The following is a 16,252-nucleotide window of genomic DNA, read 5'->3' on the forward strand; positions in this document are numbered from 1 at the left end:
AAACCACAGCCAGGCCTTTTTCCACCCACAGAATTCTCACCTCTGCAGCAGCTCTAAAGCTGCCAGAATCAAAGCCAAGGGGGCGGAGGGGACCCTCTGTGACTGTGGTCACAAGGGTTTTCAGGGTGAAGAAGAGACGAGAATGTTGACTCTATGATCAGAAGGCTTGATTTATTATTTTATGATATATGTTACATTAGACTATACTAAAAAGCAATAGAAAGGAAAAGGTTTCTTGAGAAGCTAGCTAAGCTAAGAATAGAAAAAGAATGAATAACAAAGATCTGTGTCTCAGACAGAGCAAGAGCCAGCTCTGCCATGAGTGGTCAAGAAATCCAAACACCCACAGGAGACCAATCACCTGTTGCATTCCACAGCAGCAGATAACCATTGTTTACTTTGGTTGCTGAAAACTGCAGCTTCTCACAAGGAAAAATCCTAAGAAAGGATTTTTCATGAAAGATGTCTGCGACAACCCTCAGGTGCTGGCTGTCACCTGGTGCTGTGCAGAGCAGGGCTGGGCAATGGCCATCCCTGTGCAGTGGGGCTGGGCCATAGCTGGGCCCCACCCTTGGATGGCCTCTGGCTTCAAGGAGCAGGAGTTATGGAGCTCCTTCCTGTCCTGGGCTCCTTTCCCCAGCTGCTCTTGCTGGCTCAGATCCTGCAGGGGAGGATCAAGAATGGAGAAGTCTGGAGTCCCCCAGAGCTGCCATGCCCCAGGACAGGACACCCATGTCCAGCCCATGTCCCCCCTGGGACAGGATCCCCCCCAGCACAGGACAGGAGCCCCCTGATGTCCCCCCAGGAGAGAACCCACCCCCGTGTGAGAAAGGTGTCAAACGGCCTCTTCCTTCTTCTGCAGGAGAGAGAAAGTGAATGTGTTTGGGGGGGGGGGGGGGGTAAAAGCTGGACCTCCCCATCCCCCACAGCCTCCCCAGCCCTCCCTGCAGAGCCCTCACCCCTGCTTCCCCCACCCTGGGCTTCCCCAGCCCATTCCCTGCTCAGGTGTCCCCTAGGATCATCAAGGCATGAACTGAGGTCTTGTGAAATTGAGGGATAAAATGATGGAAATGGAAATAAAGAGAGGAAAAGTCACTGGGAGCTGTGGGGGCACAGACCCAGAGCCCCTCAAAATCTTTCTGGGGTGATTCCCTGGCTGCTGGCACCTTGTGGGGCCTGTGCTGGCTCTGGGTCACCCAAAAATCTGAAGCACCCAGGGAAGGAGCTGCAACCCATGGGCTCACCCAGCCACTGCCCATCCCTGGCACCCTCATTCCCCTTGAAATCAAACATGGGAGCACCATTCCTTATGTCCCACCTTGCCTGGGACCCCCATCCCAGTAATGCCATTCCCCAGGATCTCCATGGCCCAGGACCCCATTCCCAAGGAACCCTCTCCAGTTCATTCCATCCCCTGAAACCCTCCTTCCCCCAGGACCTTGATTCTCCCAGGACCCCCATTCCCACAGGGACCCCCATTCCCTCAGCATCCCCATCCCATGACCCCAAATCCCTGGAGCCCACTTTCCCCTGGGACTCCCATCCCTGAGTGCCCTCCCATCCCTGGGAACCCCCCATTCCCTTGGACACCCATACCAGGGTCCCCAAACCCACCAAATCCCCCACTATTGGGAACCCCATGTCCCGCTGTGTCCCACCCAGCCTTGTCCCCATCCTGTTCCCAACCTTCCCACAGCCTGTCCCCACAGCCACATCCCCATGATCCTGTGCTTGTGGCCACCCTGTCCCCACCAGGAGCCACCAACACATGGGGACAGACCTGACCTCACTTCATTCCCCTTCATCCAAAGAGCCGCCACCCAGGGGACAGCCACCCCCGGCAGCGAGTGACAGCCAGTGCACATGGCTGGGGACACCGGGATGGCCGGGAAGGTGGCGCTGCTCCTGTAGGGTGAGTGCCCCGTGCATGGGCCTGACACCCAAGGGATAGGGAGGGGAGGGGGCACAGGGGGGCTGTGGGGTCCCCAGAGGTCCCCAAGGCCATCAGAACCAGCGCATGAGGTGACTGGGGTTGTGGGGTGGCTTTAGGGACAGGGGAAGGGAGACAGGAATGTGGGGACAATAACAGGGGGTCAGGGATTTGGGGAGGCAACATGGGGCAGGTGGGGGTGACCTGTGCCAGCACGGGGTGGCTGTGACATCCCCAGTTCAGGGGTGTCCACAGTGTCCCCATGTCCTGCCTGAGCAAGGGGTGGCCACAGTGTCCCTGTCCCCAAGGGGTCCATGTCGCACAAGGACACTTTGGGCACATCCCCCACACCCCATGCCCCTGTGCCTCTGTCCCCATGGTGTCACCCCCACCCAGCCCTGTCCCTTCTCTCTTCCAGCCCAGACCCTCGGCCTCGCTGGTGAGTCCTCAGGGGATGCCATGGCCCCACCCCACTGTCCCCAGCCCCACACTGGCCCTGGCAGGCTGGTGTCCCCTGTCACCCACAGGTGCCCAGACCACCCAGCTCCTCGTGGTGCCCCCCTGGAGGCCGGTGGTGCTTTAGGACCGGGTGACACTGACCTGCCAGGGCTCGGGGACCGCCGGTGCCACCACCTGTTACAAGGATGGGCAGCGCTGGGGACAGCAGGGACGTGGCCGCCTCATTGTCACTGAAGGTGACACCTACACGTGTGACAGACCTGGCACCGGGCACAGCCCTACGGTGACAGTCTTACATGGTAAGGGGGGTTTGGATGTCCCCAGCCTGGCTCCTATGGGGACCCCAAGGGCTCTGGGTGGGCTCTGCTCCATGGGTCACCTCCTGTGTGACCAGAGCCCGTCCTCTGCTCTGGGGACATCCCAGACCATCCCTGTGCAAGGAGACTTCTCTCTCACAATGGGCGGCTCCTGGTGCCTCCTGGTGCCATCATGACCCTCCAGACACCCCTAGTGTGACAGGACCCCTCTGTCCCCCAGACTGGCTGGTGCTGCAGGTGCCAGCACGGGCACTGCTGGAGGGGGACACGGTGACACTGCTCTGCCGGAGCTGGCAGAACAAACCACTCACGGATGTGTACTTCTACCATGATGAGAAGAAACTGGAGGGGCTCCCTGATGGGACTGAGCTCTCCCTGTCCCCCCTGCGGCTGCACCACAGTGGCCGCTACCTCTGCGGGGGCCGGGTGGTGTCACAGTGGAGAGAGTCAGAGCAGGTGACAGTGACAGTGCACAGTGAGTGCAAGGATGGGGACAGGGAAGCCCGACATCCTCTGAGGGTTTCCCCAGCACTGCCTGAATCCTTCATCCCTCCCTTTACTCCTCCCTGGGTCACCCCAAATTTCCGAAGTCCCTCTTGGTTTCCCCCATGACTGCCCAGTTCCCCCTGCACATCCCTCATTCCTCTCTTTGTCCTCCCCAGCCCTCCCTGGATTCCCCACCCCTTCCAAGGTCCCTGCTCCACCCTCTGGTCTCTGTGCCTTCCCTGGGTCCTCCCGCCCATCTCTAAACCCCAAATCATTCCCTGAGGCTCCTCAGTCTCTCGTCTGGTTCCCCATCCCTGCCTGGGTCTCTCCCCCTTTCCATGGGGTCTTGCCATTGTCCCCAGGTCCCAACGTGCCTCCCAGGGTCCCCTGCTGCTCACTGGGATCCTCTCTGGTCCCCTTCTTTCCCCTCTTTCCCCTCCCGTGTTTCCTACCTCCCCTGGGTCCCCAATGCCTCCTGTGTCCCCCCATAGAGGTCCCGCTCTTGGGGGTGTCCCTGTCAGCACAGCCCCCCCCTGTCCTTCTCCTGGCACAAGCAGGGCTCATGGGCACCTCTGGGCTCCTGCCCCCTGCCTGGAGCTGCACCATATTGGGGACAATGACAGCGGCCAGTACCGGTGCCAGTTCAGTGACGGGAACAGCGTGGCGAGAGTAACCCCATGAATGTCACTGTCCTGGGTTAGCAGGACCTTTGGGCTGGAGATGACCCAACCCACGGCACCCCCATCCCACCTTTCTTTGTGCCAGCCCCGTCTGTGTCCCCACAGTTCCCGTGGCCAATGCCACCATCACCCCTGGTCCCCTTGTCACACCAGGTGCATGCAGGTGACCCTGTGACCCTGCACTGCTCTGTGCAGGTGGGCTCAGCCCCTGTCACCTTCACCTGGCTGCACAATGGACAGGAGGTGGCCCAGGGTCCCCTCCTGGAGCTCAGGGACTTCGATGTGGGACATTCGGGCACCTACCAGTGCATGGCCACCAACCAGCTGGGACAGGACGGGCACCGCGTGTTCCGGGCACTCAGCCCTGAGCTGGCCCTGGGAGTGACACCCTGGGTCACAGGTGGGGTCACACGGGGTCACCAGGGTTTTCAGGACCCCCGGACTTCCAGGTGACCCCAATGTGTCCCCTCTGTCCCCAGCAGTGGCTGTGAATGTCGGCAGGACCCTCCTGTTCCTGCTCCTGCTCCTGGCTGTCATCGGGGGCTGTCACTGGTGGCACCACCGGGGTGGGTGACAATGGGGGGGGATGGGGGTCCTGGAGTGAGGGGAAGCCCCAGAGTGGGGGCAGAGATTGGCAGCACCCAGGGCCCCTGAGCTGGGGGACACTGAGCCTGCAGTGACCTCGGCTGGGGATCCTGGGGGATGTGGGAGCAATTTGGAGGATCTTGGTTGGGCTCCAGGGTCATTGCTGGGTGGGCTTTGTGGCACATTGGGGTGGCACTGGGAGCTCCTGAAGGATTTGGGGAGCTCCTGGATGTCTGTGCAGGGATGTTGGGGGATCTTTCTGGCGTCCTGGGGGAGTTTTGGGGTGCTCCTCCCTGCCAGGCTTGGGGTTCTGGGGGCTCAGAGGGTTGCAGACACCGGGGGTGTTGGGGGCCCTGTAGTGGTGCAGAAGTTCCAGAGGGTTCAGGGGCGCTCAGAGTGTCTGGGGAGAATCAGGGTTCTGGTGGGAATCAGGGCTGCAGTGGGGATTTGGGGGACCCCTGGGTGGTTGGAGCTGCAAGGTCCCAGGAAGGTTCAGGGGTCCCGGTGTCCCCTCGGTCACCCCCTCCCCTTTCCCTTGCAGAACCCAGGAAGCTCCAGGACAGGTGAGTCGGGGCTTGGGCTGGGACTCCCCTTTTCCCTTCCCCAGACTACTGAGACCCTCCCTTATCCCCACAGGACCCCCCCACTGGAGGAGAGGGCTGTGCTCAACACCCACATCATGGGCACTGAGTGGGCAGTGGGAGAATTCGGGGGGGACAGGGACACGTCACCCACGGGTGTCACCCCCCCCCCCCACCCAGGTCCCAACAACCGGAGTCACTCTCACAGCCCCTACAGGTGTCCCCCAGCCCTGCCCCACCTCGGGATCCACAAGTGACCAACGTGGAGCTGTCGGGACCCCACAAGGGACAGTGGGACCCCTGTGACTACGAGAGCGTGCTGTGACACTGGGGGCACTGGGGGCACTGGGGGCACTTGGGTCCCTGCCCCAGGGCACTTCCCGTGTGTTCCCCCCCAGATCCTGTGCTCCCATACTCAGGGGTTGCCCACAAGTGGGGGGCTCCCATGTGGGGCTGCCCAGAGCTCCTCGTTCCAGTGCTCCCAGTACCCCCAGGGGCTCCCCATTCCCTCCCCCAGTGCCAGGGGGCACAGCACCCCTGTCCCTCTTATTGGACCCAAAATGCAGCTTTGTGATTATACTGGGAGAAATGGTTTTTGTTTGTTCAGCTCTGCCTGACGAGCTCCGGATTGAGGAGGGTCCCAGTCAGGTTGTTGAGCAGATCCTTATGGGATTCGCAGGATTTTTGGGGCTCTCTCAGTCCATTGGGAACAGGAACAAAATGATCAATTGGGGCATTTCCGAACTGGTTCCCTCACCCCTGCCCTGCAGCGGGGAAGGAGCTGCCGCTCCCTGTTTGTCCCTCTTGGTGACACCGACCAAGGGCTCGGGCAGCTGTGGCGGTGCCGCCCCGTTACCTCGGGCACCGATCCGGCAGCTGCCGAGCCCCTCGGGCCCACCCCAGCTCAGCCCATCCCTGCCCGGTGCCCAAACCCCGCACCCGGCACTCCCCGAGCGGCGTCTGAGCCCTGGAGCTGCTGCGGAGCCCCGGCCGGGGGCACTGGGAGGGCGGAGGGGACCGGGGACCCCGGGGAGGAGCCCCCGGCGCTGCGGGAGCGGAGTCCCGGCCTCGGGTCACTGTCGCCGGTCGCGGCTGCCATCGCCCTGCGAGAGCCGGGACTGTCCCGGGCTGCGGGGACCGACGGTGTCGCTGTGTCCCGAGGGGGGATTTTGGGGTCTCACCCCGTCCTTTCCGGGACCCCCCGATCCCCCATCCCCCCGCGCCTCCGGGGCTGTTGGGGACGTTGGGGACAGCGCCGCTCGCGCCAGGGGCCGTTGGGGCCATCTCGCGACAGCCGCTGCCGCTGCCCACGGCCGGGCCTGGCGGCAATCGCGACATCCGCATCCCCCAATGGCGACACGCGACAGCCGCCCCTGCCCGGGATCCGCCTCCCTCCATGCTGGGGACACCCCGGGGTCCCGGGTCCCCCAAAACCCTCCTGGGGACACCTCGGGCCCCCCTGACCCCCCCGGTCCCTCCCGGGCTCGGCGGAGGCTCCGCAGAAGCTTCGGGGCTCGGAGCCCACCCGGGAAGCGCCGGGTGCGGGGTCGGGCACCGAGGGGGCACGGGGAGGGGAACCGGGCAGGGCTGGGGAGGGAGGATCTAGCACCGAAGGGATTTTGGCAGGATTTGGGAAGATTTTAGGGTGATTTGGGGGATATGGAGGGCATTTTGAGGTGCTTTGGGATTATTTTGGGGGCCATTTGGGGGATTAGGAGGGGTTTTGGGGTGATTTTAAGAGATTATGGGGGTGATTCAGAGGTGATTTTTGGGAAGTCTGGTGAAATTTGGGGTGATTTTGGGCAGATTTTGGAGAGTTTGGGGTGATTTGGGGGATTTAGAGGATATTTGGATATTTTGTGCAGAATTTGGAGGATGTTGGAGTGATTTGGAGGATTTTGGAGGCTTTAGGGATGATTTGGGGGAATTTTGGGATAATTTGGGTTGTAGGGATTTTGAGGAGTTTGGGGGTGATTTGGGGTTGATTTTGGTGGATTTTCAGGGGATTTTTATGGTATTTTGGAGGCGATTTTTACGGGATATTTTCATGGGAATTTGGGAGAATTTGGGGGGGATTTTGGGGTCTCACCCCATCCTTTCCCACAGCCCGAGGGCCGCTCCAGCCCCATTGTGCTGCTCCATGATGTCACCAATGTCACCACCGCCCCCAGAGCGCTGCCCTCGCTCTGGGACAAACCCAAAAGTATCCGAGTCATCATCAGGGACCTGATCCAGGAGCTCATGTGAGGATCCCAAAATCCAACATTTTTCCCCCAACATCTGCTATTCCTCCCCTTCCCCGCCAAAATCTGGGATTTTTTGCCCCAAAATTCATGATTCTTTCACTGAAAATTCAGGATTTTTTCACTGAAAATTCAGGATATTTTGCCCCAAAATTTAGGAATTTTTTGCCCAAAATTCAGGATTTTTTCATTGAAAAGTCAGGGGGTTTTTTTCCTCCAAAATTCAGGATATTAAAAAAAAAAGGATTTTTTTGGCTGAAAATCTGGTGGTTTTCCCCCCCAAAATCTGGGATCTTTTTCCCCTGTCAGTGATCTTGGCCCATGTCCCCCAGAATTACCAGGGATCGACCCCTGGCCTCGCTCATCATTGGCACCGATGAATTCCAGCGGATCCAGGAGGAGGCTCAGCCTCCGCGGCAGCTCGCGGATCGGCTGCGGATCCTCAAATCCCACCAGGACGCGGCTTTTGAGGGCATCTCCTGATTCCCTGAGCCCCAATTTCCCAATCCCAAATTTTCTGATCCCCCTTTTCCTGATCGCAAATTTCCCAATCCCACTTTTCCTGATCCTGATTTTCCCGATCCCGCTATTCCTGGTCCCAAATTTCCTGAGCCCGATTTTCCCTATCCCAAATTTCCCAATCTCGATCTTCCCAATCCCAAATTTTCTGATCCTGCTTTTCCCGACCCCACTTTCCCTGATGGCACTTTTCTGATCCCAACTTTCTCCCAGTCCCGATTTTCCCAATCCCACTTTCCCTGATCCTGATTTTCTGGATCCCGTTGTTCCTGATCCTGATTTTACTGATTCAGGGAATGCCCCGGGATGTCCCTGGGAATGTTGCCAAGAATGGGTCTGGGAATGTCCCCAGGAATGCCTCAGGATGTTTCAGGGATGTCCCCAAAATGTCTGCGGGCTGTCCCGGGGACATCCCTGGGAATGACTCCCAGGAAGACACCGGGAATGCCCTGGGCTGTCCCTGCGATGTCCCCGGGCTGTATTAACATTGTTTGTGATTCTCTTTATGGTACAGGAATCATTGAGAGAATTCAGCACTCATTCCTGAAGGAAGTCTCTAACAAAGTTCTTTTTCTGTTATTACCCTCTCTGTACAACTTTTCACTTCCCAGGTCTCAGCAATACAACCTTCTGCACTTTGGATCACACACCCCTCTGCCTGGACCTGCACTGGAAGGTGATGTGAAGGCGGATGGCCTCGCCACGACAGTCACTATACCACAAAAGTTAGGGCAGGCCAAACTTTCTCATGATTTCTACCATCAAAATGCCCGAGCACTGGGAAAACAATTCCACCTGACTTTGCCACAAGCACGGGATGTAGCGAATCCTTGCTCACAGTGTCAGCAGACTCTTTCTTTGCCACAAATGTTAGGTACAAACTCACAAGGGTTGAAACCTAATGACATCTGGCAAACAGATGTAACACACTTTTCGAGCTTTGGGACTTTTAAATATGTCCATGTTCCTCCTGAGACCTTTTCTGGATTCATAGAAGCGACAGTACACAAGGGTGAGAAATCCATGGGAATTTGATGGGAATTTCCCATGCCATGGGAATTTGATAGAAATTTGGGAAGGGAACTGAAGGATTCTAAATGCCTGGAATGCTTTCATTCCTTGGGAATATTGGAGGGGAGCTGCAGGATTCAAAATTCCCAATGTCCAGAATGCCAGTATTCCATGGGAGTTCCATGGGGAATTTGGGAAGGGAGCTGAATCATTTGAAATTCCTGATGTCCAGAATGCAATTATTCCATAGTTTTGGTGGGAATCTGGGAGGAGAACTGGAGCATTCTAAATTCCCAACACTCAGAATACCCTTATTCCTCGGGAATTTGGGAGGGGAACTGAAGGATTCCAAATTCTGTATGCCCCAAATGCCATTATTTCATGGGAATTTGGGAAGGGAGCCGCAGGATTCAAAATTCCCAATGCCCAGAAGGCAATTATTCCATAGTTTGGGGGGAATTTTGGATGGGAACTGGAGGATTTGAAATTCCCAATGCCTGGAATGCAGTTATTTCATGGGAATTTGGGAAGGGAACTGGACGATTCTCAATTTCTGATGCTCAGAATGCAATTATTCCATGGGAATTTGGGAAGGGAACTGAAGGATTCAAACTTCCTGATGCCCAGAATGCCATTTTTCCATGGGAATTTGGGAGGGGAGCTGGAGGATTTGGGATTCCTGGTGCCCGGAATGCAGTCATTCCATTTTCCAGTTTTGGTGGGAATATGACATTGGAGCTGGAGGATTCAAACTTCCTGACACCCAGAATGCTGTTATTCCATGGGAATTTGGTGGGAATTTGGGAGAGGAGCTGGAGGATTTGAAATTCCCAACACTTTGAATGCCATTATTCCGTGAGCATTTGGGAGAGGAGCTGGAGCATTCAAAATTTCCAATGCCCGGAATGCCATTATTCCATAGTTTTGGGGGGAATTTTGGAGGCGAACTGGAGGATTTGATGCCTGGAATGCCATTATTCCATGGGAATTTGGAGGGAGAGCTGGAGGATTCAAATTCCTCATGGCCGGAAAGCCATTATTCCATGGGAACTGGGGAGAGCAGCTGGAGCATTCAAAATTCCCAATGCCTGGAATGCCGTTATTCCATGAGAAATTGGAAGGTAAATGGGAGGATTGAAAATTCCTGACGTCTGTGCCTCTCATGTGCCTTTGCAGCTGCCAAAAGTGCAGTTTTGATCTGTGCTAATCATGCTCGTGCCAAACATTGGCACCAGTGCTTGTGCATTTTGATGGGAAAAAGCATGACTCAGTTTTGCTTGTTCAAAATGTTTGGCAAAGTGTTTGAAAAAAACATTGTCAGTTTGTCGGCTCTTGCATTTCCTTCTGCCTGCCATGAATCCTGGAAGCGAGAAATGAACCCTGATATGAGAGAGAAAATATTGGTTAGTTCTGAGTGTCAAAATTGTAGAAAGACATGAAAGCCAACAATATCATTTGTGACATCCTTTAAAACTGATGCTTCTATTCTTTTAAGAATACTAGCAACATAAGATAAATCTGTAATTAAATTCAAAAGTTCTGAAAAGAGCTGAAATGCTCTAAACTACTGCAGCCAGTTCAACAATCTGAGGAGAGCCCTCTATAGTTTGAACATCTGACTCCCAGGTTTGTGTTGTTTGATTTTGCCATACTATTACTGATTTGTGTGTTTTCCCTGCTCCATCAGTGAGGAGAGTTATAGCACTTAAAGGCTCCTCACTTAGCATGGGTTTTTCTCTAAAACTTAATTTAGCTTGTAACAATTTCTGGCCTGGGTAATGAATAGAACAAACACCTGAATAACTTAGCGATGCAATTTGCAAGTCTGAATTTTGCAAAGCCCGATCAACCCTTTTCACAGGTAAATAAATAAATACAAAATCTTGGCTTGCCATCGTTAGCAATCTCGTTCTGGCTCTAATTATGATTTCAGCTGTCATCTCCATGGTTGTAAAAATTGTTTTTGGAGACCTATAAGGAAGAAAAACCCACTGTGTGATTAACAAAGGATCTTTCTCAGAAGTCTTCCATTGAAAAATGAGACCATAAAGTTGCATTTTTTCTCCTAACACTGCAAGAAATGCAGTGTCTACGGAATTTATTTCTAGCTTTACAAGAAAAGAGTAAGATGTTGGAGTCAACCAAACTAAGGCATAGGGTCAGCTGGACTTCACACCAAACAAACCAAGCCTGATCTTCAAGGTCTGGGAAACATTCATCTAAATCAGGGCAAGCCTCAGATCTCCTCCCAAGAGCCTTTGGAGTAGTTATGCTCATTAGTCCAAGTTCCACTCCCCTATTGGTTACATGTGTTCCATATATAGTATGGTTTCTAGATTGTTCCACCCCCAAGACTATATATTCTTACCTCTTGCTTGTTTGTGGCCCTTGGAGCTTCTCCCTATGTTGTGTTCTGTTCCTAAGCATAGTTCCCATTTTTATTTCTCATTTAAAGTAATTTCCTTGTTGGGCACTCCATTGTTCCCTCTCCTTCTCTCCTATTTTGCACCACGTTCACCCTGAAGTCAGGGGACCCAAAGGTTTGTCACAGCCACCCTCACTGCGACAGGCAGTGCCCGGAGCGCTGTCAGGCAGTGCCGGGATCCCGGCTGTGGTTCTGGTCCCCACAAGTGAGGAATGGCAGCCCCAGGCTCAGACCCAGGCAGAAAGCCAACCAAGGGAGAGCAGAGGGAGGGCACCCTTCCAGTCTCTCTTGGGCATGGCCGCAAAACAGCCCCTGCTGCTTCTTCCTCCACCTGTGTTTGGGCTGTGCAGGTGGCAGAGCCAGCCAGGTTGTGCTCTGTGTTCCAAAGCCTGTTGGGAGCGGGCATGAAAAGCGCTGTGTGCACAGCACAGAGTCCTGGAAGGTGCTGGCAAGAGCATCCTGCAGGAGCAGGGCTCTGGTCCCTGGCCAGGAACAGCCTGGTTTTGGTGCTGTGAGCGCAGGCAGGAGCTGAGGCAGGTGAAGAGGCAGCGGGCAGCTTGTGTTTGTAGAGGACCTGGGGCTGCACGTCTAAACCTGCACCTGGAAACTCACTTGGGGGAATAGGAGCTAGTGCTGGAGTGCCTGTCCTGAAAGGACCTGAAGTCATTCAGCCTTGCCAGCTTTTCTTAAGGGTGTGTTGGTGTTCTCTAGGAAAGCTGCACATTTGGGGAAACGCCTTTGGAGGAAAGGGGCTTGCTTCTCAAGGAAAGAGCTTCCCAGGGAGCTCCCAGTGAGGCAAGTGTGAGTGTCCCCCTCTGGCTCTCTTCTGTGCTCCTTTCAGTCCGTGAGGCCTGTTGAACTTGGCAGAGGGGCAGGGAAAAGGCAGTGAAGTGTAGGTTTGGCATCTGCCTGGACCTGTGGAAACCAACCCAAGCACCTGCAGCAGGGTGTGTTACCCTCTTTGGACAAAGGTGTGAGCAGGAGCATCTCTGTCCAGCCATGAGCCCCAAAGCCCTCTGTGAGAGCTGTGAATTAAAAGGCCTTTACACAAACACTTTTCACATCTTTCCTGTCTGCTGTGTTTCAACTCTTGGCAATATGCATTTGCCTCCTGCTTGGTGGGAGCTGCTGTGACCCAGGGCAAGCACAGAGCGCGGATGTATGGGCCAGGGAGCGCGGAGAGTCTTGGCTGATCTTGGTGTGTCCCTGGCCTAGGAAAAGGCCTCCCAAGGTGTCCTGCTCATTGGCTCACCCTGTGCATCTTGGAGAGAACAAGGCAGGGATTTCTGGCAGCTGGGCATCAGCCAGCCTTAAAATGGGGGTGTGTGGTGGAGTGAGCCCAGCTGAGATAGGCTGAGAGCAGCCCAGTGCTCCTTGCTCCTCTCTGCTGAGCCGGGAGCGTTTGTCTGCTTTCGGCATGGCCCTGGCTGTGTGTCAGGGCTGCTGCGTGGACACGAGACAGCCGGTCCTGTCCCGCTGGGTGCCAGCGGTGCCTGGCAGCAGCCCTGCATCCACATCAGGATGCTGGCCAAGAGAGGCCCTGGAAGCTGAGGCAGCTGATTTGAAGCTTTTGCAGATACGCACAGGGGATGGCCAGCAGCGTTCCCTCAGGATACAGCAGTGCTGAGGGGTCTCCCCAGAGCTGCCTGATGCCCCCCAGTTCTTGTGGCAGCAGTGTCTTTCCTGTGGGATGTTCTAGCTCCCCCAAGAGTGAAGAAGGAGCTGGAGAAAGAGCTTGCCAGGCTGCTCTGGATCCTTTCCCAGCAGGCCTGCCAGAGTGGAGAAGTGCGAGCTGAGCGCAGATGTGCCCATGGAAGAGCCGTGCACGGGAAGGCTGGCTGGCAAGGATGACCCAGGAACCATAGGCCTGGCAGGCTGGCTTTGCTCCAAGCCAGGGAAGGCCTTGGAGCAGATCCTCCTGAGTGCCATCCCACGGCAGGTGCAGGGAAGCAGGGGCCCTGCTGGAGGCTGGGAAAGCTCTGCGGAGGGACGGGCAGAGCTGGGGGTCCTGGCGGGCTGTTGAGGGCTTCTGTGGGGGTGTTTGGGGGGTGGGTTTTGGGGAAGGAGTTGTCTGGAAGGTGAGAGGTCTGGGCTTGAATTTGAGTCCCTTTGAAGGCAGCATCTGTGCTTTGGCACAGCTTTGGTTCTGGAGGGCAGAAAAAATCTCTGTGACTATTTCTTTTCCTGGTCCTGTTTCTCCTGCAGGGAACAAGAGGGGAGAGCTGTACTTTCTTGGCCACTTAGATATCTGTACTGGGGGAGGATTAGCCCATTTGCCATCTACTCATTTGTTTGGGTTACTCTTGTAACGCTGAGTGGTCTTTCATTTCTTGAGAGCTTTTATTCCTTTAAGAGAATGAGGAGATAATAATCCCTTCTTGGAAAGCACTTGCCAATCAAAGAACAGCCTTCTTTTTGGCTCTGTGTAGTGTTATGTTTGGTCAAGTGACTTGCAGTGGATGATGTTAAGGCAAAGGAGTTGCTGCTTTGAGAAGGGAAGAAACTTCCAAAGCATTCCCATTCTCGTGGCTATTAATTGGAGAAGTTTGCAACTTTTGGAAGGACTTGAGTTGCTGATGTTTGGAGCAGTTGCAAGAGATCCTGTGGGGCTGCCTGAGACACGTGGGTGCAGGGATTGCTTCCAGCCTGGGCCACTATGGCCGGGCTGGGGGCGGCCCCGGGGCAGGCGGCAGTGTGTGCAAGGGCCCTGGCTGGCACGCTGCAGCAGGGTCGGCGTTGCATGGAATGGAAGCCGGTGACCAAGGGCCCTTTGTGACACGTGGGAAATAGAAGCTTGCCCGGGTGCTCGGAACAGGCGACGGGACAGAAGGGGACAGAGCGGTGCCGTGAGGAGCCCCCGCACAGCGCGCTCGTTCCCGTCTCAGCCAGAGCTTTTCCGCAGCGTCATTCCCGCAGCTGAGCTCAAGGCCAGCCTGCGGGACTCTGTGACTCGGAGCTTTCCCGAGGCGTCTGCCATTCCTGCGGCCAGCGCCATCAAGTCCAGACGGTGGGATTTGGTCACCTGAATGGCTTAGGAGGAGTCTCCTGCCACTGTGGCAGGAGTCCTCAAGACCACAGTGCAGGACTTGCTGTCCTGCAGCCTTTCTGAGGCTTGTCTGTCACAGGTGCCTTGAAGGCACAAGTGCAGTTGTTGACTTGGCGATATCCTGAGGCATCTCTCTTGAAGGCGCCCTCAAGAACAGACTCTGGCATGGCAGCCAGATTGCCCGGCTTGTTGAAAGTGTTCAGGGGGGAAAAAAAGAGAAGCCCTGGATCCGCCCCAGCACAAGAGCCTGAAGACCCGGAGCAGATCCAGACGCTGCAGGATGGTGAGTAGCAGAGCTGGGCCATAGGGCTGATGGCTACAGCCAGCATGGCCCCATGCCATCCCATCCCATGCCCTGGGGACATGCCCATGGACAGGATGGACAAGGGGCAGAGCAGACAGCCCACAATGGCCGCGCTCCATCGCCTGGGTCATGCCGGGGCTCTCCCTGCCTGGGGAGCGCAGGGCTGGGCTGTGTTCTCCGGCCTCTCCCGCAGCCCCTCAGCTCTGGCTGCGCTCGCTCTTTGCCAGGTGCAGCCCTGGAGAAGACACAAGAGCAGGAAGCCGGCCGTGGCCGCTTGTGCAAAACCCTGAAGGTACCTGCAGTTACCCCCGGCTGGGCTGGGCCTGCTGTCCCTGCTGAGCCCAGCAGCACGCTTGGAGCATGCCACGGAGCATGCCTGGCTTCCCTGCCCTTTATTCTCCTGCAGATGTTTGGGAAATTGCTGCGCATTCGACGACCTAGAAAGGTGGGCCCCACAGCAGCTGAGGGCACAGCCCGGCCTGCCTCGGGGCTGACCGAGCTCCAGGCAGAGCCTGATGTCAACCCAGATTGGGCTGAGCGCTCAGCAGACTCTGAGGCTGCAATGAACGAGGACAGGGCAAAGGCAGACAAGGCAGCAAGTGAGGATGTGGCCGTGACAAAGAGCAACACCGCCGAGACTGAGGACATCTCAAATACTGGCAGCAGGCCCACTCTCACTGGGATTCATGCTCCCACTAAGGATCTTTTGGAGGACAGTGCTGCTCCTTCTCAGGAGCAGGTAAGCAGCCTGGGGCCGGGCCTGGAGGCCTGCCAGGACGGTGTGTCCCCTCAAGCCGTGGTCCCTGGGCCCCCTCAGCCTTTGAGGCCAGCAGAGTGTGGTGGGAAGGGAAGCACTTCTTGGGGGAAGCTGGGCAAGTTGCTCCCTTGGACAGCACTCCAAATCTCCCCCATGCCTCCTCCAGGTGCCGGCTGAGATGAAGGACTACATTTTGTTCATCACGAAAAAGAGACCAGTGTGTTACAAGAGTTGTCTGCTGACTATTTCTGTACTACTTCATGAGATATGAGCTACAAGGATACCAGGGAAGGGGTTGCAGGAGCCCACACATAGTCCCACCCAGCAAATGGTACAAACAGATAACTAACAGAAATAACGACCAGGGAAAGGCTGGGGAAAGGGCAGGGGCAGATTAACACCCAGCAGGGAAACCTTTCCCGCTGACAAATGGTACAAGCAGATAACTCACAGAGATAACGACCAGGGAAAAGCTGGGGAAGGGGCAGGGGCAGATAAACAGTCTGCAAGGCAGGATATTTGCTTGCTGAAACTTGATAGGGCACATATTGCGTTAATCATAAGATTTTGGTAATTTTCCACGGAGAAGTCACCAAATAAAGACATAGGGTGAAGAAGACGCAGCTGAGGAAGACTCCGCAGCCTTTTATCACCGACCACCAGGACACAGAAGGATGACCCTCTAGCAACAACCAGCGCAGGCGCAGAGAACTCCGAGATAACATGGACTCCTGAAGGATGGAGAGGATAAAAGGACTGAATCAGAAACTAGTTGGCGCGGCAGTAGGTGGAGCTGAGACTCCCCTGTCGCCCAGCGCTGAGCCTTTGCTTACGTAGTATAACTGCTTCAATAATTAATAAATTCTTTGATTGGAAATTGCTCGTTTTGAGTCAATTTTATAACACCGG

Source organism: Agelaius phoeniceus, chromosome 31 (genome assembly GCF_051311805.1).
Source record: "Agelaius phoeniceus isolate bAgePho1 chromosome 31, bAgePho1.hap1, whole genome shotgun sequence".
Taxonomy (NCBI): domain Eukaryota; kingdom Metazoa; phylum Chordata; class Aves; order Passeriformes; family Icteridae; genus Agelaius; species Agelaius phoeniceus.